This window comes from Petaurus breviceps, unplaced genomic scaffold, assembly GCF_028583685.1.
Source record: "Petaurus breviceps papuanus isolate PSGF00001 unplaced genomic scaffold, PetGlider_PUasm1.0 90822, whole genome shotgun sequence".
In the NCBI taxonomy this organism is placed as follows: domain Eukaryota; kingdom Metazoa; phylum Chordata; class Mammalia; order Diprotodontia; family Petauridae; genus Petaurus; species Petaurus breviceps.
Genome location: NW_027187351.1, coordinates 7128238 through 7147101, shown reverse-complemented (window position 1 = coordinate 7147101; position 18864 = coordinate 7128238). Strand labels below are relative to the sequence as shown.

General features: G+C 36.5%; 1 protein-coding gene across 2 annotated transcripts in view; it reads right to left on the bottom strand.

Annotated features, from left to right (window-relative positions):
- Window positions 1-18864, bottom strand: part of TINAG (tubulointerstitial nephritis antigen) — a 213661-nt gene that overhangs the window by 170704 nt on the left and 24093 nt on the right. The gene's annotated exons all lie outside the window — the stretch shown is intronic.

Here is an 18864-nt window from a genome sequence, read left to right as displayed (position 1 = left end):
AAAAAAAAAAAATAGTTCAACTTTGATAAGTTCCTTATGATTTCTTTTCCCTGTTTACCTTCTCATGCTTCTCTTGCTTCTTGTATCTGAATGTCAAATTTTCTATTCAACTCTGGTTTTTTCAGCAAGAATACTTGAAAGTCCTGTATTCCACTGAATGACCATATTTTCCCCTGAAACATGATACTCAGTTTTGCTGGGTAGGTGACTCTTGGTTTTAATCCCAGCTCCCTTGACCTCTGGAATATCACATTCCAGGCCCTTCGATCCCTCAGTGTAGAAGCTGCCAGATCCTGGGTTATCCTGATTGTGTTTCCACAATATTCAAATTGTTTCTCCCTGGCTGCTTGTAATATTCTCTCCTTCATCTGGGAATTCTGGAACCGGGCTATAATATTCCTAGGAGTTTTCTTTTGGGGATCTTTTTCAGGAGGTGATCGGTGGATTCTTTCAACCTCTATTTTGCCCTCTGGTTCTAAAACATCAGGGCAGTTTTCTTTGAGAACTTCCTGGAGGATGCTTTCCAGGCTCTTACTTTGGTCATGGCTCTCAGTCAGTCCAATAATTTTTAAATTATTTCTCCTGGATCTATTTTCCAGGTCAGTGGTTTTTCCCATGAGATATTTCACATTGCCTTCTATTCTTTCATTTGTTTGGATCTGTTTAAGAGCATCTTGATTTCTCATAAAGTCAGCTTCCATTTGCTCCAATCTAATTCTGAAGCAATGATTCTCCTCAGTGAGCTTTTGAGATTCTTTTTCCATGTGGCAAATTCGACTTTTTAAGGCATTCTTCTCCTCATTGCCTTTTTGAGCCTCCTTTGCCATTTGAGTCAGTCTGTTTTTTAAGGTATTATTTTCTTCAGTCAGGCTGTTGACTCTCATTTCATAATTTTCTTGCATTGTTCTTATTTCTCTTCCCAATTTTTCCTCCACTTCTCTTATCTGCTTCTTAAGGTCCTCTATGGCCTGTAACCAGCTTGTATTTTCCTTTGAAGCTTTTGGTGCAGGAGTTCTGACTTCACTGATTTCCTCCTGATCCATGCCTTGCTCCTTCTTATCCCCAAAATAGGAGTGTAATGTTGGAATCTTCTGTCTGCTTTGTTTCCTTTGCCTGCTCATTTTGCCACTCAATGATTTGACTTTTTGCCACAGTAGGACTCTGCCACCAGACAGGGGAGTTTTCTTCCCAAACGCTGGGGTTTTCTCAGCTGTCAGAGGTATTAGATGGGTGCCCTCTCTGAGGTCTCCACATGCTCTGGCAAGCTGGACACACACCTCAGGACCTCCACCCTAGACAGCAATCCAGATCCAAGCAGGTTAAAGCAAGAGTGATTACCCCTCAGACTGGTGCTTGGTCCCCCTACACTCTGCAGGCCAGGAGCTGAAGCCGCCACGTGGCACTGGCAGGCCTTGCCGCATCTCAGCGGTTTCTCGCCCCGAGGGTAAAAGCCATGCACTCCCACTTACTGGGTCCCAAAGTCCAGACTGCAGTGGCCTCTCACCTTGTCCTTCGCATCTATGTATTGATAAATCTGGAAATGGCCACAGCTGCTGCTGATCTGGAGTCCCTCTGGCCGAGGCTGGTCAGGCCCGCCCTGGGGCTAAAGCCTTGGTGTGGTGCTGGGCTCGGCTCCCAGAGCGTTGTGCTGGCCGATTCCTGCCGGCCTGCCGGGCTGTTCTCAGCGGGAGGTTAGCTTCTCTGTGTCATTTTGTGGGTTCTGCAGCTCCAAAGTTTGTTTAGAGTCCCCTTTTTACATGGATTGGGGAGGGTGGAAGCCGGAGCCGAGGGAGGGTCGTGCTTCTACTCTGCCATCTTGGCTCCGCCCCCCTGTATGACTAATTCTTTAAGATTTAAAAGGAAAAAAAAACCTACCTCATCTGCTATCATTTCAGCTTTCTTCCCTTTCACCATCAAAGTTCTCATAGCAACAGTTCAAATTTGTTATTTTGATTTCATTTCTACCCATTCACTCAGTAAGCCATTGCATTCTGACTGCTATGTCCATCACTCTACTAAACACCAGTTTCCCAGTGGTCACATTGCAAAATAAAATCCTTTTCTTAATTCTTCTCTTTCCTAAGCTCTATAACCTGTTCCACTATACCAATTATACTATTCCTTGGCTTTTTTTCTGCAAGTTCTTCTTTTTTAATTTATTTTTTTGTTAACTTTTTAAAAAAATTTTCAATTCCAAATTTTCTCCCTCCTTGCAGCCTCTCGCACATCCACTGAAAAGCAAGCAATATATCAATTATACATGTGAAATAATTCAAATCATATTTCCTGATTAATCATATCTCAAAAAATCAAGAAAAATAAAGTATATGTATATATATGTATGTACGTGTATATGTATGTACTTAATTTGCATTCAGAGTTCATCGGTTCCTTCTCTAGAAGTGAAATGCATTTTTCATAATAAATCTTTGAGAATTGTCTTGCATCATTGTATTGATCAGAGTTGCTAAGTCTTTCACAGTTAATCATCTTTGAAATATTGTTGTGTACAGTTGTGGGGAACCAAGGAGGCCTGATTCAGGACTCAGATAAAAATCTCACAATGCGCTCTATAGAAGGCCCTTCTTGACGTGGCTTTTTGTTAAGCTTTCTCCTTGGGTTTTTTTATATGGGTTACACTTAAAAGGATGTTGTTTGAGTTCTGAGACCAATAGGTTATACCCCAAGAATTTAGTTGTTGAGAGCCAAAATATTAGGTTCTTAGGTGGTGGGCTCCTATGCAAATGTTCTTGATGATTGCAGCTTTGGCTTAGGCCTTGAAGCCTGCTCTGGAGAGCATCCTTTGTAATGTGACTGCATAAGAAAGGAGTTAACTGACTTTTCCTAAGACTTTTTAATGCCTAGATAACAAAGCCTTATCAAATTATTTATTCTGTGCTACTTCCCGGATATAACAGACTAAGGTAATCACAAGAATACTTGAGTCCTATTCCTTCATGTCATTTACTTTATAAAAACTTTGTACTAAGAATTAATAAATGGAGTTCATGGTTCTTCCTTGAACTACCCACATGGTCTGGTCATTTCTTATTCACATCTCCAATCATACTAAGCAGCCCATGGCATACAGTGATTTCCTGCTTCTGTTCGCTTCACTCTACATTAACTCATAAAGTCAGGTCAACTTTTCTGACACCCTCATCATTATCGTTTCTTTTAATAAAATAGTATTCCATCATATTCATATACCATAAATTGTTCAGCCACTTCTCAACTATTGGGCATCCCCTCAGTTTCTAATTCCTTGCTAGCACAAAAAAAGCTGCTATAAATATTTTTGTATACATAAGTTTTTTTTTTTCTCCTTTTTCTTTGATCTCTTTGGGAAATAACCCTAGAAGTGGTATTGCTGGGTCAAAGGGTATGCTCAGTTTTAGGGTTCTTTGGACATAGTTTCAATTGTTCTTCCAAATGGCTGGAGCAGTTTATAGATCTACCAACAGGGCATTAGTGTATCTAAATAAATGTATTCTAGAAATTCCTCCAGCATTTATCATTTTCCTTTTCTGTCATGTTAGTCAATCCAATAGGAGTGAAGTAGTATCTCAGAGTTGTTTAAATTTGCATTTCTCTAATCAAAAAGTGATTTAGAACATTTTTTCATGTTGCTATAGAGAGCTCTGTTTTCATCATATGTAAATGGCTTCTTCATATCCTTTGAATATTTATCAGTTGAAGAATGGCTCTTATTTATGTAATTTTGGCTTAGTTCCCAATATATATGAGAAATAAATCCTTTATCAATAAAACTTTCTATAAAAATTGTTTATATTACTTCATTGTCTATGGTGCCTTTTAGCAAAAAGTACTTTCCTTGATTATCTCTTTTAATTAAGTCTAATTTAGCTTTTGCTTTATCTGAGAACATGATTGCCCCTACTTTTTTTTTAACTGCAACTAAGCACGCTTCAACCCTTATTTTCTTAACTCTGTGTATCTTTCTGATTCAACTGTGTCTCTTGTAAACAACATATTGTTGGATTTCAGGTTTCTAATACATTCTTCTATCCACTTCCTTTTTATGAGTGAGCTAAACCCATTCACATTCAGTTATGGCTAATAATTATTTATTTGCCTCCATACTGGTTTCTTCTGTTTATTCATCTCTCTCTTTTTCTTGTCCCTCCTCAAAAGTGAGTTTTGCTTCTTATCACTACCTCTATTAATCTTCCTTCCCTTTTATAACCTTGCCCTTTCTATTATCTCCTTTCCTTCCTACTTTCCTGTGAGGTAATTTTCACCATTTTCCCTCTCCCTTCCTCCTCCTCCCACTGCAACCCCCTTTATCAACCTTTTACTTTTTTGAAAAAAAAAATCATCCTGATATAATAGACTCATAGCCATGCCCTTTATTCATGTAAACTCCTTCTAACCATCCTAATAATGATAAAATTCTTAGGAGTTACAAGTATCATCTTCCTGTATAGGGATATATAAAGTTTAACCTTATTGAGGCCCTTATGATTTCTATTTTGACTTTACCTTTTTACATTTATCTTATGTCTTAATGTTAAATTTTCTACTCAGCTCGAGTCTTTTTATCAGGAATGCTTGAACTTCATCTATTTCATTAAGTATCAATTTTTCCCCTGAAAGATTATAATAAGTTTTGATGGGCAGGTTATTCTTGGTTGTTTTCCTAGATGTCTTGCCTTCCAGAATAGCATACTCCAAATCCTCCATTCTTTTCATGTGGATCCTGACTGTGACTCCACAACATTTGAATTGTTTCTGACTGCTTGCAATATTTTTTTCTTGGCCTGGGAGTTATATAATTTGGCTATAAAATAGGGAGTTTTTATTTTGGAATCTTCTTCAAGTGGTGATTGGTGGATTCTTCACATTTTTGTTTTGTCCTCTGAATAGGACATTGGGGCAATTTTCCTTTATAAGTTCTTGAAATCTGATTGTCTAGGATTTTTCTTTGATCATGGTTTTCAGGTAGTTCAATGACTCTTAAATTGAGTCTGTGATTCATTTTCTAAGTCAGCTTTTAACAACATAATTCATATTTCCTTCTTTTTTCATTCTTTTGACTTCCTCTTGATATCTTGTGGACATTAGCTTCCATTTACACCATTCCAATTTTAATATATTTTTTATTTTCCACCAATTATGTATTAAAACAATTTTAATTTTTTTTCAAAGTTTTGAGTTCCAAATTCTATTCCTAACTTCTTCCCTCTCTCCTCTCTCTGAGATGGTAAGCAATTTATCATACAAGTACAATTATGAAAAACTTTTCCAGATTCACCATTTTGTATAAGAAGATTCAAAAGAAGAAATGAAAGAAAAAGTGAAAATAGAATGTTTCTCAGTATGTATTCAAACAATATCATTTCTTTCCCTGGAAACAGAATGCTTAATCATTAGTCTTTTGGGATTGTCTTATATCTTTGTATTGCTTAGAAGAGCTAATTCATCCATGGTTCTTCATTGAACAATATGACTGTTACTATGTTCAACCTTCCCCTGGTTCTGTTCACTTCACTATGCATCAGTTCATATAAGTCTTTCCAGGTTTTTCTGAAATCCACCTCCTTATCATTTCTTATAGAACAATAACATTTCATTAGAATCATATACGTCAGTATGTTTAGCCATTCCCCAATTGATGGACATTCCTTTGATTTCCAATTGTTAGCCATCGTGAAGAGAGATGCTATAAATATTTTTGTACAAATAGGTCCTTTTATCTTTTTGTTATGTCTTTGGGATATAGACCTAGCAGTGGTATGGCTGGATCAAAGTGTATGCATAGTTCCATAGTTCCAGCATAGTTTCAAATTGCTCTCCAGAATGGTTGGATCAGTTTGCAACTCCACCAATAGTCCATTAGTGTCCCACATCCCTTCCAATATCCAACATTTTTTTTCTTTCATGTATATTACCCAATCTAATAGCTATGAAGTAGTACTTGAGAGTTGTTTTAAACTGAATTTCTCTAATCAGTAGAGATTTACAGTACACAATTCTAATATTTTTTTTTTCTTTTTGGAGGGCAATCGGGGTTGTGACTTACCCAAGGTCACATGGCTAGTTTTTGTGTTAAGTGTCTGAGGCCAGATTTGAACTCAGGTCCTCCTGACTCCAGGGATGGTGCTCTATTCATTATGCCACCTAGCCACCCCTTGTTTTTTTTTTTCACAATTCTAATTTTAAAAAGATTTATTTTCCTGAGTGAGGTTTTATACCTCTTTTTCCACTTAACTAGTTCTGCTTTTTAAGGAGTTCTTTTTCCCATTTGGCCAATATTTTTAAGTGTTATTTTGGTGCCTTTTTTTTAACAAGATGTCAATTTTCAATTTTCTTCTCATAATTTTCTTGCATCACTCTCATTTTTTCCCCAATTTTTCCTCTATCACTTGTATTTCTTCATGTAACTCTTCTAGGAATTATCACTGAGCTTGTCTAATTTGTGGGGTTTTTTTGAAGGTTTTGTCTGTAGATGATCTGATTTTATTGTGGATTGTGTCTTGGTCTTCTTTGCCACTGTAGTACCTTTCTATTGTGAAGTTCTTTTGTTGTTCTTCCTGTTGCTCATTTTCCTTGTTGCTATTTCTTGACATTGGACCGTGTGTTAAAGTTGGGCTCTATTCACCTTGGGAGACACTGTCCTAAGCTTTAGGTTTTGTAATGCTGATGTTTTCAGAACTAGTTTGGGTTTCTGCAGTTTTTTTAATGCTTCCAGGGTGGTGTGATTCCAAGAGAATAGTTGTTGCTGCTCTTCTACTCTCCTCTCTGATCTTTACCCAGGAAGGGCCCCTGTTCTTCTGCATCCTCAAGTGCTAATGTTCCTCTTGACCCTGGAACAGTAATCAAGTCTCCTGTAGTCCTGCAACCATAAGGTTTAATGCTCCTTTCTGTCCTTGAACTGTGACTAGGGCATTTCCCCATCCTCCAATCCTACCCCCCCATCCCCACAGACTGACCACATGAACATTTCTCTATCCTAGAATTCTGAACCAGAGCTATATTTAAGCAAAAAAGCTGCCTAACAGCCCCCATTCTTGTATCTAGTGTCAGCTTAGAGTACCCTGTAATCTCGTGCTGACCAGTTGTCCTAACCGTCTTTGGGCTTAGAGGTCCCAAAGGTCTTTCTGTAACTGTAGCAGCTACCTAAAAAACCCACTAGTGGTACTGCACTACTGATACTGCTATACTGAACCCTGCACCAAATCCACTCTTTTCTAATTCGTCAGTTACTACTCTGACCAATCTTCCATTTCTGTCACTAGCTTCTTTTTGAGTTCTCAAGAGGAAACTTTCACTTTGGCCCTCTTCTTTTATCTTGTCACTCTCCTCCTTGGCAATTTCATACACCTTCCTGGCTTAAATCATCATTTCTATACAGATGAATTCCAAATCTATATCTCAAGTCTAACCTCTCTCCTGAGCTCTAGTTTCATATCACTAGCTACCATCCCACCTGGATCCCCACTAACATCTCTAATTCAACACAGCAGTTAGGGCATAGGATTTGGAGTCAGAGTAGTTATATTCAAATCTTGACTTTCCAGACTACTGTCTATGTGACCTTAACTAGTCATTCGCCAGTCTGAGATATAACTATAAAATGAGAAGATTGGATTTCATAACCTCTAAAGTCCCTTTCACCTCTAAACAAACATGTCCCAAACTCAACATCTTCTCCCTTAAACTATTATTCTTTTTCAGTCACTTTTCAATTTTGTCTGATTCTTTGTGACCCCATATGGGATTTTCTCTGCAAAGAAACTGCAATGGTTTGCCATTTCCTTTTCCAACTCATTTTACAGATGAGGAAACTGAGGTAAAGAGGGTTAAATAACTTACCCAGGGTCACACAGCTAGTGTCTGAGGCTGGATTTGAACTCAGGAAGATGAGTCTTCCTGACTCCACACTGAGCACTCTATCCATTGTACCACCTAGTTGCTCCCCTTAAACTATATCCTCATCTTATTTTTGTTAATGGTCCTCAGCTTGCACAACTGTGAATTACACTTCATCAAAATTTTGTATATTCTATAAGACCAATAACTCAAGTACTTGAGTTTATCTCTTATATCACAAACTCAAGAGTTGCCTCCAAAGATTCTGGTACAATCAGTCATGCCTGCCAATTCTGTGCAACATTTATCCATATTCTCCAGAAACTTCATGTGAATGGGTTCACTGAACATTCTGGAGGCCATCTTCCCCTTTTCCCACAATTTCCACAGTAATACAAGAGCATTTTGTTGTTCACTTGTTATATATCAATCTTGGCATATTACAAGACAGTCTTTTCTTCCTATCATACAATTCTTTGACGATGTCCATCACTTATGTTAATCTTTAAAGTTCCTCATCAGTTATGTGTTGTAGCCTACTCATACCCACTACAAGTCTCTCCATTATCCTCAGTGGTATGCTTATCTTTACCTTTTTGAAGGGTGTGGTGTTCCATGTCTCACTGGCATAAAACAAAACCAGTAAAATGTTAGTATTGAAAAAATTCACTTTTTTTCCCCAGGAAGTTTGGGGTCAATAAAAGTGTTTTATTATTTCCCCAAAGTAAATCAATGCATTCTACTTCTCCTCCGCAACCCTGGGCCCAGCTCATTGTCCATCTGTACAATGATATATATACACATAGTATTGAACAAGCTTCATGAATATTGAAAGATGCAAAGCTAATATGGTGAAGTAGCAGAAGAAAGCTCTACAATAAACTCTCTTCATTTGGTCTTGCATAGTCCAAAGTCCATTGAGTGATTTTTCATTTTTTCCTGTACAAGATCTTTGGACTTGATGTAATGTACACAATGTCATCTCAAACAGGAGCATCTGAAGGAGCTCATAATTCACAGGGAATCCCTGTTCAACATCAATTCTGCAGAGGATCTCCTCCATCACCTTGAATATCTTTGGTAAACACATACTCCTGTTTTATGTCTTACAAGTTTTCTTATCAGAACACTATTGAAAAGGTTCATTTCTGTTGTTTTATCTTCCAAGGAATCCTAAATGATCCTTCTATGTAGATGGCAGGCATCTTACTGTAAAAAAACTTTGTATTAGACTACAGAAATTAAATCAACACTAACAATAATAATTTCATCCAGAAGTTTAACCATAATAAATTAAGTGCCACAATAGAGACCAAATGAGCTTAGATAGCAAGTACCTGCCTTACTTGTCAATGAGGAAAGAAGGCTGCCAAAGACAACACTAGGTTAGAATATAAACTGACCTGTGAAATCTTATACAGAATGATGAAGGATAATTATAAGTAGTGTGAAAGAAAAAAAACAGTGCAAAGAAATCTTGTCAATTTAACCAATTGAGTAAAGTTAAATGGGAGGAATACTACAAGAAGAAATAAATAAAAAAAGATGTAAAAAAATTACCAAACTTTTTTTTTTCTTTCAAGGACAATGGAACCACTTTACTTGTACCCTAACATTGTAGTCTCATAGAAGATGAGAAATGTAACTAAAGAGAACCAAAATGAGAAAGTCAATTGGATTATAATAAGTATGTGTAAAGGAGATCTCTTCTAGAGGTCATAAAATTGTGTCTTATTAAGTCTTATTAACACTTAAAAATGTGGCCATGATAATAGTAACAATTACAGACTACATATATGTGTATATGCATATATACTCTCCCATCTAAACAAAATCCTTTTGAGGTTTTTGAATTCATAAATTGAGGGCTTCAGAGGATTCTGGGAAGATGGTGGTATAGGTCAGAAAATTCCAAGCTCTCAAGATTTTTCCCCACGAAAGAATTAAAATAGCACCTTAGAGTGAACAAAGTGTGGGTGGAGATAAATAAGAACAGGGGCCTAACCAGGGTCCTCCTGGGACAATCTGAGAAAATCAGAAGAAAAATCCCAGGATGAGGTTTGGTCCCAGTAAAGAGTAAACACCTCCAGGCTAGGTTCCATTTTAACAGAAAGTGGCTAGCCTCTTAAACAACTAGCAGAAAGCCCTGGCTTTAGTTGGTTAGAGAGGCTGCCTCAGCCTCAGCCAGCTGAACTTTTACCCTGGGGATAGTGAGGGGAATTGGGCATCTGAGCCCAGGAAGAATGAGGGAACCTCTACTGACAAGGAACGCCAGACCCAGTTGTGCTGTGAAGAGCGGTGGGAGTGAGAAGGAGCCAGCACATTCCTGGTGAGTGCAGAAGCAGTGAGGCAGAAAGCCCCTGGCTGTGGGCACTTACAGGAGGCTGGAGGTTTGGCTTTGGTTTCAGGTTAGAGGGAAGAAGTGAAGATCTGGGGAAAGAGGCACCATTTCCCATTCACCAGGGTTAGAAATGATTACAAAAAATTAAGCAAAAAAAAAAAAAAAAAAGCACAGGCAAAGGAGAAAGAATCAAACCATGGCAAACTATTATGGGAATAGAGATGACTGGGCTTCATCTTCAGAAGAGCTTATTGAAGTAAAGAAAACCCCAAAGAGTAATGTCAAATGGACACCTGCCCAAAAAGAATTCATAGAAGATCTTAAGAAAGACTTCAAGGAGTGGCCAGGTAGCACAGTGAGTAAGAGCACCGGCTCCAGTGTAGGGATGATCTGCAGATCGAATCCCGGGGTCAGACACTCAGCACCAAACCCAGAAATAACTGTCTGTGTAACCTTGAGCAAGTTACTTAACCCCAGATTGCTTAAAAAAAAGACTTCAAAAATCAAATGACAGAGATGGAAGAAAAACTAAAAAAAGAAAATATTTTAGAATAATCCAAGAAACACAAGAGGGGTATGAAAGGAAAGTTAACCAATTAGAAAAGGAGATCCAGAATTTTAAGAAAGAAAATTATGCCTTGAAAATTAGAATTGGGCAAAGTGAAGACAGTGAAATTATAAGACATCAAGAAATGATTAAACCAAATAAGAATAATGAAAAATAAAAACACCTTATGAGAAAAACAACAGAGTTTGAGAATAAATCAAGAAAATTCAAAAATGATTGGACTAACTGAAAGTTACAATCAGAGGGTTGGTTATGTGGTATACTGAATAGAGCACCAGTCCTAGAATTAGGAGGACCTGAGTTCAAATCCAGTCTCAGACAATTAATACTAATTAGCTATGTGACCTTGAACAAGTCACTTAACCCCAATTGCCCTGCCTTCCCCCCTTCAAAAAGAAAAAAAAAGAAAATTATTCTCAGAAAAAGAATCTTAATACAAATATTAAAAGAAATAATCAAATAAAATTGTCCTGAAGCACTAGAACAAGGGGGAAATGTAGAAATAGAAAAAAAATCCATCAATCACTACTTAAAAGAGATCCTATGAGGAAAAGTCATAGGAATATCATAATCAAATTCCTAAACTCCCAGCTCAAGGATAAAATAAGCATCAAAATTAAAACAATTTAAATTTGATGGTGCCACATTTAGAATTACACAAAACCTAGCAGGAAAGACATTAAAGGACCACAAAACTTGGAGCACAGCATATTGAAGAGCAAAAGAACTTGAGCTCTGGCCAAAAATATCATACCCTGCAAAGTTAAATATCCTGGATGAAAAAAAAAATGGACATGACATTTAATAAACTCAGACTTTCAAGGCTTTGTATAAAAAATTTTGAACTTAATAGAAGAGTCAACATATAAGGAGCAAGGGAAATATAAGGCAAATAAGTGACTGATTATAAGTGATCCATAAGAGCAGACTATTTACAATTTATATATGTAAAATGTAAAATTGATGTCTAAGATTCTTATCAATAGTTGGGTAGTTTATAAGAAAGATTGGGGTAAACCGGAGAATGATATAAATTTAAAAAGTAAAACCATTTAAGAACATCCTAAAAGAGTAATTATTTGAGGTGCAAAAGAAAGAATTGATACAGAGTAATTAGATGTAGGAGGATGGCTGGTAACTCTGGTAAATTACTTTCATCAGGAATGGGTTTAAGAGGGAACTATACACACACACACACACACACACACATATATATGTATATATATATGTATGTATGTATTTAGAAGAGTATAAAAGTCTTCTAAATTCAGAAGAAACAAAATGGTAGGGGCATAGGGAGTGGGGAGAGGACAACGGAGGGATCTTTAGAGGGGAGGGTGAGGGAATAGGTAAAATAGGGGTATAGAAGAGTGTTTAGATTTATGGGAATGGGAGGATAGGGGAGGAATCTTTGGAGGGGGGTAGGCAAGTTATAGGAGGGCATGGTAGTGGGTAGAAAAGTAAAGTAGAGGAGGCAAGGGGGATAAGAGACAAGAGATATATTCATACATAAAAAACAAAGATGAGGAGTAGAATAGGTTTAGGAATATATATGTATGTGTATATATGTATACATATATATGTATATGTATGTATATATGTATAGCTATAGAGAAACATACCTAAGTTTTATTGTAGCCTTCTGCAGGGACCTTGCTGGGGGTCGGGGAGAGGGAAAAAAGAACAAAGTAAAAAGGTACACAGCAGAGAACACAAGAAACTCACAAGGAAGCAAAGAAAAGATGGACAATTCTCCACACAACGAGTATTATTTAGCATACAGGATTTCTTGAAATGAAAATCTACTGTTACATATTTTGAATCTTCTCCTATGTCCTGTGAAGCACATGACATGCTTTTTTTTCTTTCTAACTTTGCATTTAAGTTCCAATATTTAAGTTTATCATATGTTTTTGTTTCTTTTCTCTATTCTGTATTTGTGTTCTGGCATTTGAGTCTAAACTAAAATTTTGAAAAAGAATGAAGAAAATAAATAAATTGAGGACTTCCTTGATGAGGGTTTTTTAGCAGGGAACAACCATACTTTTTATAGGTTATATTCATCACTGGAGCACAACTTTACAACATCACAAATAATTGAAAGATGGAAAGAATATAAGATCCCATTGTGTTTATTGTCTGTTGATAATGACAAAAACTTAGTAGAACAAAACACTATCTTACAAGGTCTATAACAGTACATAGTAAATGTTTGCCAAATTAAATCAAAAGGTGAATGCCATATTTGATTTTTCATCCTTGATCTTCATAGCTAATCAATAATCATTGTAACAGTCATCATGTTTATGGCCCAGGACAAACATGAGCCCTACCCCTAAACCTCAGACTAGTCAGAAAGTGATAAAAAGTGAAGGAGTCACCATCTCCCAGAGGATAAAGACATTGTCATATGCTATTGGTTATCTAATGTGTTATATTGATAGCATGCACAAATAGTAGCTACCTATATTTTTAGTGTAATCATCATGTCTTTAGGTATCTTAATGAACACTGTGCTATATCATTGATATGATAATTACAGATGATCAAGCAAATTCCCTGTACTTTGAGTGAACTGTGAATTTTTCAGTAAAGGGAAGGATGTAATAAAGGTTAAATTTATGCCCCATTTAGCAATTTATAATTACCACCAACAAAGATAAGATGAAGTAGAAATCACAGAGAAGTCAAATTGAAACTGTGGGAACAAGATAGCATATATCATGAGATACATCAGGCCAAAGGGATGAGTGTCATAGGTATCTAGAGGACAGAGTAAAGGGAGAGACAGAAATGGAAATAGTAGTCAGAGGAGTTTGTCTTTCAATCCAGCCTACACTTTGTGCCAATACCCTACTCCATAAACAAAGAGCTAATGTGGAAAGAAGTAGTCAGAGGTCCCTTATAATGATAGGAAAGAAGGCCAAATAGCACTATTGGGATGAAAAGAGACAGAGAGAGCCCAGATTGGAACCATGGAGGAATCAGTGACCAAATCAAGAGTTACTGACTGCACTAGGAACATTTGGAGATCTTTGCATTGAGGCAGTATACTATGTGCTGCATTGGCAAGTTTTGAAACTCACAAAGGGAATAACTGAGGTTGAATTTTGGCCTCTTGAAATGGGTCCTATAACTCCAAGGTTTGTAGAATATTTATAGACTAGTTAAAGATTGCTTTACACTTGGAGAAGCCACAAGGATGTAGTTATCATACAGTAATTATGTATTATTAAGTTATTATAGCTGTACAGTTAAGTATAGCTACTTATTTGCTTATGTAGCCCATTTTTGTATTTTCTGATCACCTACCTAGGAATCAGTGAAATAATAGAGGAACCAGTTTGGAGGCAGGTTCTCTTAGAAGTAGGGGCTCAAGAGTCATTCTAAGCAGTCCATGCTAACCACACCCCTTAGACTAAAGAACATACCACTCAGACAGAAATAGGTAGTACTGGGAATACAAACTCACCTACTCCCAAAGAACTACAGAGATCATGGTATTCAAACTAAGTTGCTCTGATGTTCGCTGCAACTAAAACAAGAGTGTATGTGAACCTTCCCAGAATATGACTCCAGTCAGCAATAGTATCCAATTAATGATTAGCCTCACCTTCTGGGGTAAGATGAAGTATTACCATTAGATCCATTATAACTTGAAGATTCTACTAGGTTAAGCTATCATGATGATTCCTTCCTTTCTTTTTATTTCTTCTATTTCTAGGAAAACCCAAGATTCTATAATTCTTCCTCCTTACCTTCCTTTCTTCAAAATTACAAGTCTTCTATCTGACTGATGTCATCTTGAAGGAAATAAGTTCATTCAACTAATTTCCGTTAAGGTGCACATAAAAAAACTATTAGCTCAGCTTGACTCTCCAGGAATATTTGCACTTTCAAAGTAAAAACTTATTAAGCCAAAGGAAACTCTCATTCCAGATTCTCTGGCAAAGTGAAGAATAAGAATAAGGGTGAAGGAGTCTATTTTGATTTTACTTTCATTCTACCCATACACAGTTACCTAAATGATCTAAATTTAAGTTCAGCCTCTGAACTGGAGAGCAATGTAATATACTGGAAGGAGTATAGACCTTGAAGTCAGGAAAAAAGTGGGTTTAAGTTTCAATTCTGACAGTTATTATCTGTATAATCCTAGTTAAGTGACTTCCCCTCTCTGATTTCTCCATGTTCCCCTCCTGATTCTCTAGACTTTGTCTACCATGGTATCTATGGAAGATTCTTCACTTTGGATGATCACTCCACCCTACAACTCTTTCTACTAATTGACTAATTCTCAGAATTCCAATTTTAGGAAAAGGACCAGACTAGTCTTGTCTCTACATTCCTCTCCAACTCCACTCCTGACATTCCAAACTTTCTCTACTAAGCTGTAACTACTTATTTTCTGCTACCCCATCCCTTCCCCCATTAGAATGTAAACTCCTTGAGGTCATAGACTACCTTTCTTTCTGCTTGTATTTCTATTCCTTGTACTTAGCACAGCCCCTAGCACACAGTAAGTGCTTAATAAATGTTTTTTGACTTGACAACTCTAAAATGAAGACAGGTGTTTACGCAAGCCTCATTAACTATAAAGCATCATATAAACATGAACTATTATTATCGATGCTAAGAATATTGAGACACAAAATGAAAACTTTAGCCCTTAAGATGTTTTATCCACAAACCATTTGGTTCTTTTCACTCTCTTATCAAATGACTTTGCATGTGTGAAATCATTCAGGATAGGAATTTATTTACTTTTTCAACTATTTCTGCTGATACCAGTTCACTGAGGTAATATTCTCCCTAGAAGTGTCTTTTTTTTCCATTTCTGATTACTTCCACACTACTAGAGATTAGGAAAATTCCAACACTTAGAAACTTGAGGGCACTCAACCTTAACTACCATACATTGGAATGTACTGCTCTGAATATGGATGATAGAACACTCTCAGTTGTTAGAATGTGTTAGATGATAGAACACTCTTAGGTCAGCTTAATTTCCCTTATTCTCTCCTCTGAACTACAAGGGAACTGCCTTATATGAATATATGCTACTAGAAGATTTGAATTTTTACAGAGCAGTTGTCATTAAGTTTTACATTTAAATACCACAGTTGTGAATTTCCTACAGACAAATTCCTACACCAATAAATGACATAAAGTGATTATATCACCTCCTCTGGACCATGGTAAGCAATTTGGAAATGAATTGCTAGATTAGCTGATGGACAAAACTCTCAGTGGTTGCTAAAATCTCAACATGAGAAGAAAAGTCCATTAAGCCTGAAAATGATGCCTATACACACCAAAAAGAAGATATGTAAATACAGCAATATTCAACATAGCTTGCTTATTATCCGTTCCAGAGAGAATTATTTTTGGTTTTGTTGCTTTCTGTTGTTGACTTTTTAAAAATGCATACAATGCATTTTTTAAACTAGGAAATAGTTTTTTTGTACAGCAAAAATCAGCAAGCCTATTTAATGCTTTAATAGAACATATAAATGGAACTTATTTATTTTTTTTAAACTAGAAACATTTACTCTAAATCATTCACATGATTGCATATAATAGATACTTAATAAATGCTTGTCAAACACATTTAAAAGGAATGAACAATTCAGCAAACACTTACTATGCCCCTGCCACATGCAGGGTGAGTGACAGTGTGGCACAGTAATTATAGAACCAATCTCAGAGACAGGAAGACCTGAGTTATACCTTTGACCCTGGTGAGGTGTTAGCTTCCCAGTGACACCAAGCAATTCTCAAAGACTATAAATTGCATATAATGCATGAAAGGAACTTTCTCATTGGAGTTTCCCTGCAGGAACTTATAACAACAAAATCACAGTTCTTATTCCAATCCCCCCAATAGCAATACTATGCTAAGTATATAAATATGGAAAATTACATATTTCCTGTCCTTAAGTAGTTTACAATCTAATGGAGCTTACAATATGATAGACAATATAAGTTGAATTTGGAGTTCTAAAGTCATCTTCCAATTGAGTGGAAGATAATTCTAATGCATTCCATGTCAAGGTCACATAGTGTAAAGCGCTGATCTTGGAGCTTGAAAAACCGGTATTCAAGCCCTGCCTCTGACAAATAACTACCTGTGTGACCAGGAACAAAAAAATTAACTTTTCAGTATTTCCAGTCAATTCTCTAAGATTCTAAATTACAAATTAATCACCAGTCCACATTGGTAGAAGAGACTTCCACAACAAGGATTTCCAAACATTGATGAGATCAGCTGTCCAAATTACAAATACTAATTCCAATAAAAGCAATCCCCTCAATGGGGAGTCTAAAAGAAAAAAATGAATGAATGAGCTATCTAAACAGTTTAGATATGAGTAGACAGAGAATATAATTAGGTTTATTTTTACCTGAAATATAGTTGGTAATAGTGACTGGACTTGTGATTTCTCTGATATAAGGAAGTCCCAGGTAAAGAAACTTTTATTAATGCAGGTCAACATCTTCTCTGCCACTTAGTTTTAGAGTGCCTAAAGTATTGAAACATTAAGTGACTTACCCAGGGACACACAGCCATTATATGTCAAAGGCAAGACTTAAATACAGGTCTTCCTCTTTCTGAGGTCAGCTGTTTGTTACACTACACCACTTTGCTCTAATAACCCTTAAACTTGCCTTTGAATTGAACCAGCACTTGGGTCATTGTGTCTTTAGAAAATCAAGTCAATAGACAGTGAAAATTCAGAACTGTGAGTTTTTGGATCAGTCTCCCAGCTAGCATCTCCATCCACACTTGCTGGTCACAGATCCATTCACAGGAGTTGACACAGAACCAGAGACCACTTTTGCCTGCCTTCTCTGTTTCTAACAGGTCTTTATTTTAAGTAGTGACTAGGTCTGTACCTTTTTTTTTTTGCTTTTTGGAGGGCAATTGGGGTTAAGTGACTTGCCCAAAGTCACATGGCTGGTAAATGTGTCAAGTGTCTGAGGCCGGATTTGAAACCAGGTCCTCCTGACTTCAGGGCCGGTGTTCTATTCGCTGCACCATGTAGCAGCCCCTAAGTCTGTACTTTGATGGTTTTAAGAAAACAATTGACATATCAGTTGGAAGGCTGAGTTAGTTACAAGACATAACTGTTTGAAAGGCAACAACCTGATAATATGAATTAGGAAATTGTTCTACTTTCCTAAGCAGAAGCTTAGTTATGCAATGCATCCATCATTAAATATTAACACTTCTAGAAATAATACAAAGAAAAAGACATTTAAAATTTCCAGAGAAGGTAAGGAAAAGGGATCTGACAATTTCTTTGGAAATGGTCAACAAACTAATTGCATTTTGATTTTACCATTCAAACTTTTGTTAATCTTGGCATAGCACATCTAGATAAAAATGAGACTTATACAGTGGTCTCAATGTGGAGATGTATAGTAATCAAGGGTTATTCTAAGAGATTTTGATAAACTGTGCACCAATTAGTAGAGGGTTTTGTTTTTGTTTTTTTGTTTATTTGCTTCTTTTTTTCTTTTTTAGAGAGAGCATTAGACTTTGGAATAGAAACATCAGGTCCAGAATGCCATCTCTGTCACATACTAGACATTTTATCTCCAAGTTACTTTGCCTGTCTGATTCTCAGTGTTCTCAGCTGTAAAGTAGACATAATAATATTTGTGCTCCTTAACTCACAAGAGATCTGTTAGCAAAGCATTTGGTACACTATAAAATATCATAGGTATGAGCTATTAACATTATTAAGCAATTAACCATTCAAAAAGCAGGTATTAAACACCATCCTTGTGTCAAGTACTCTTCTAGGCTTTTGGGATACAATGACAAAATAGAAATCACCCTTGCTCTCAGAAGCATATATTCTATTAATTTCAAAGCAGAAATCTATTTATTACCAAAAATGCAACTAAGGTGGAGCAATTAGAAGTTTTCTCCAAGGCACTGAAATTTAGAGAATGTTAATAGTACTGCCATTCTTTTAAAAGCATGTAAATAGGGAGTTTATGGCCTAATTAGCAAGACTAATTCTTGAACTAGGAAGCTACCAGATGGACTTCTTCTCTAATCATCACATCATCTTTACCCTAGTCTTCCAGGCCTTGGTCTCCCAGTGGGGATGAA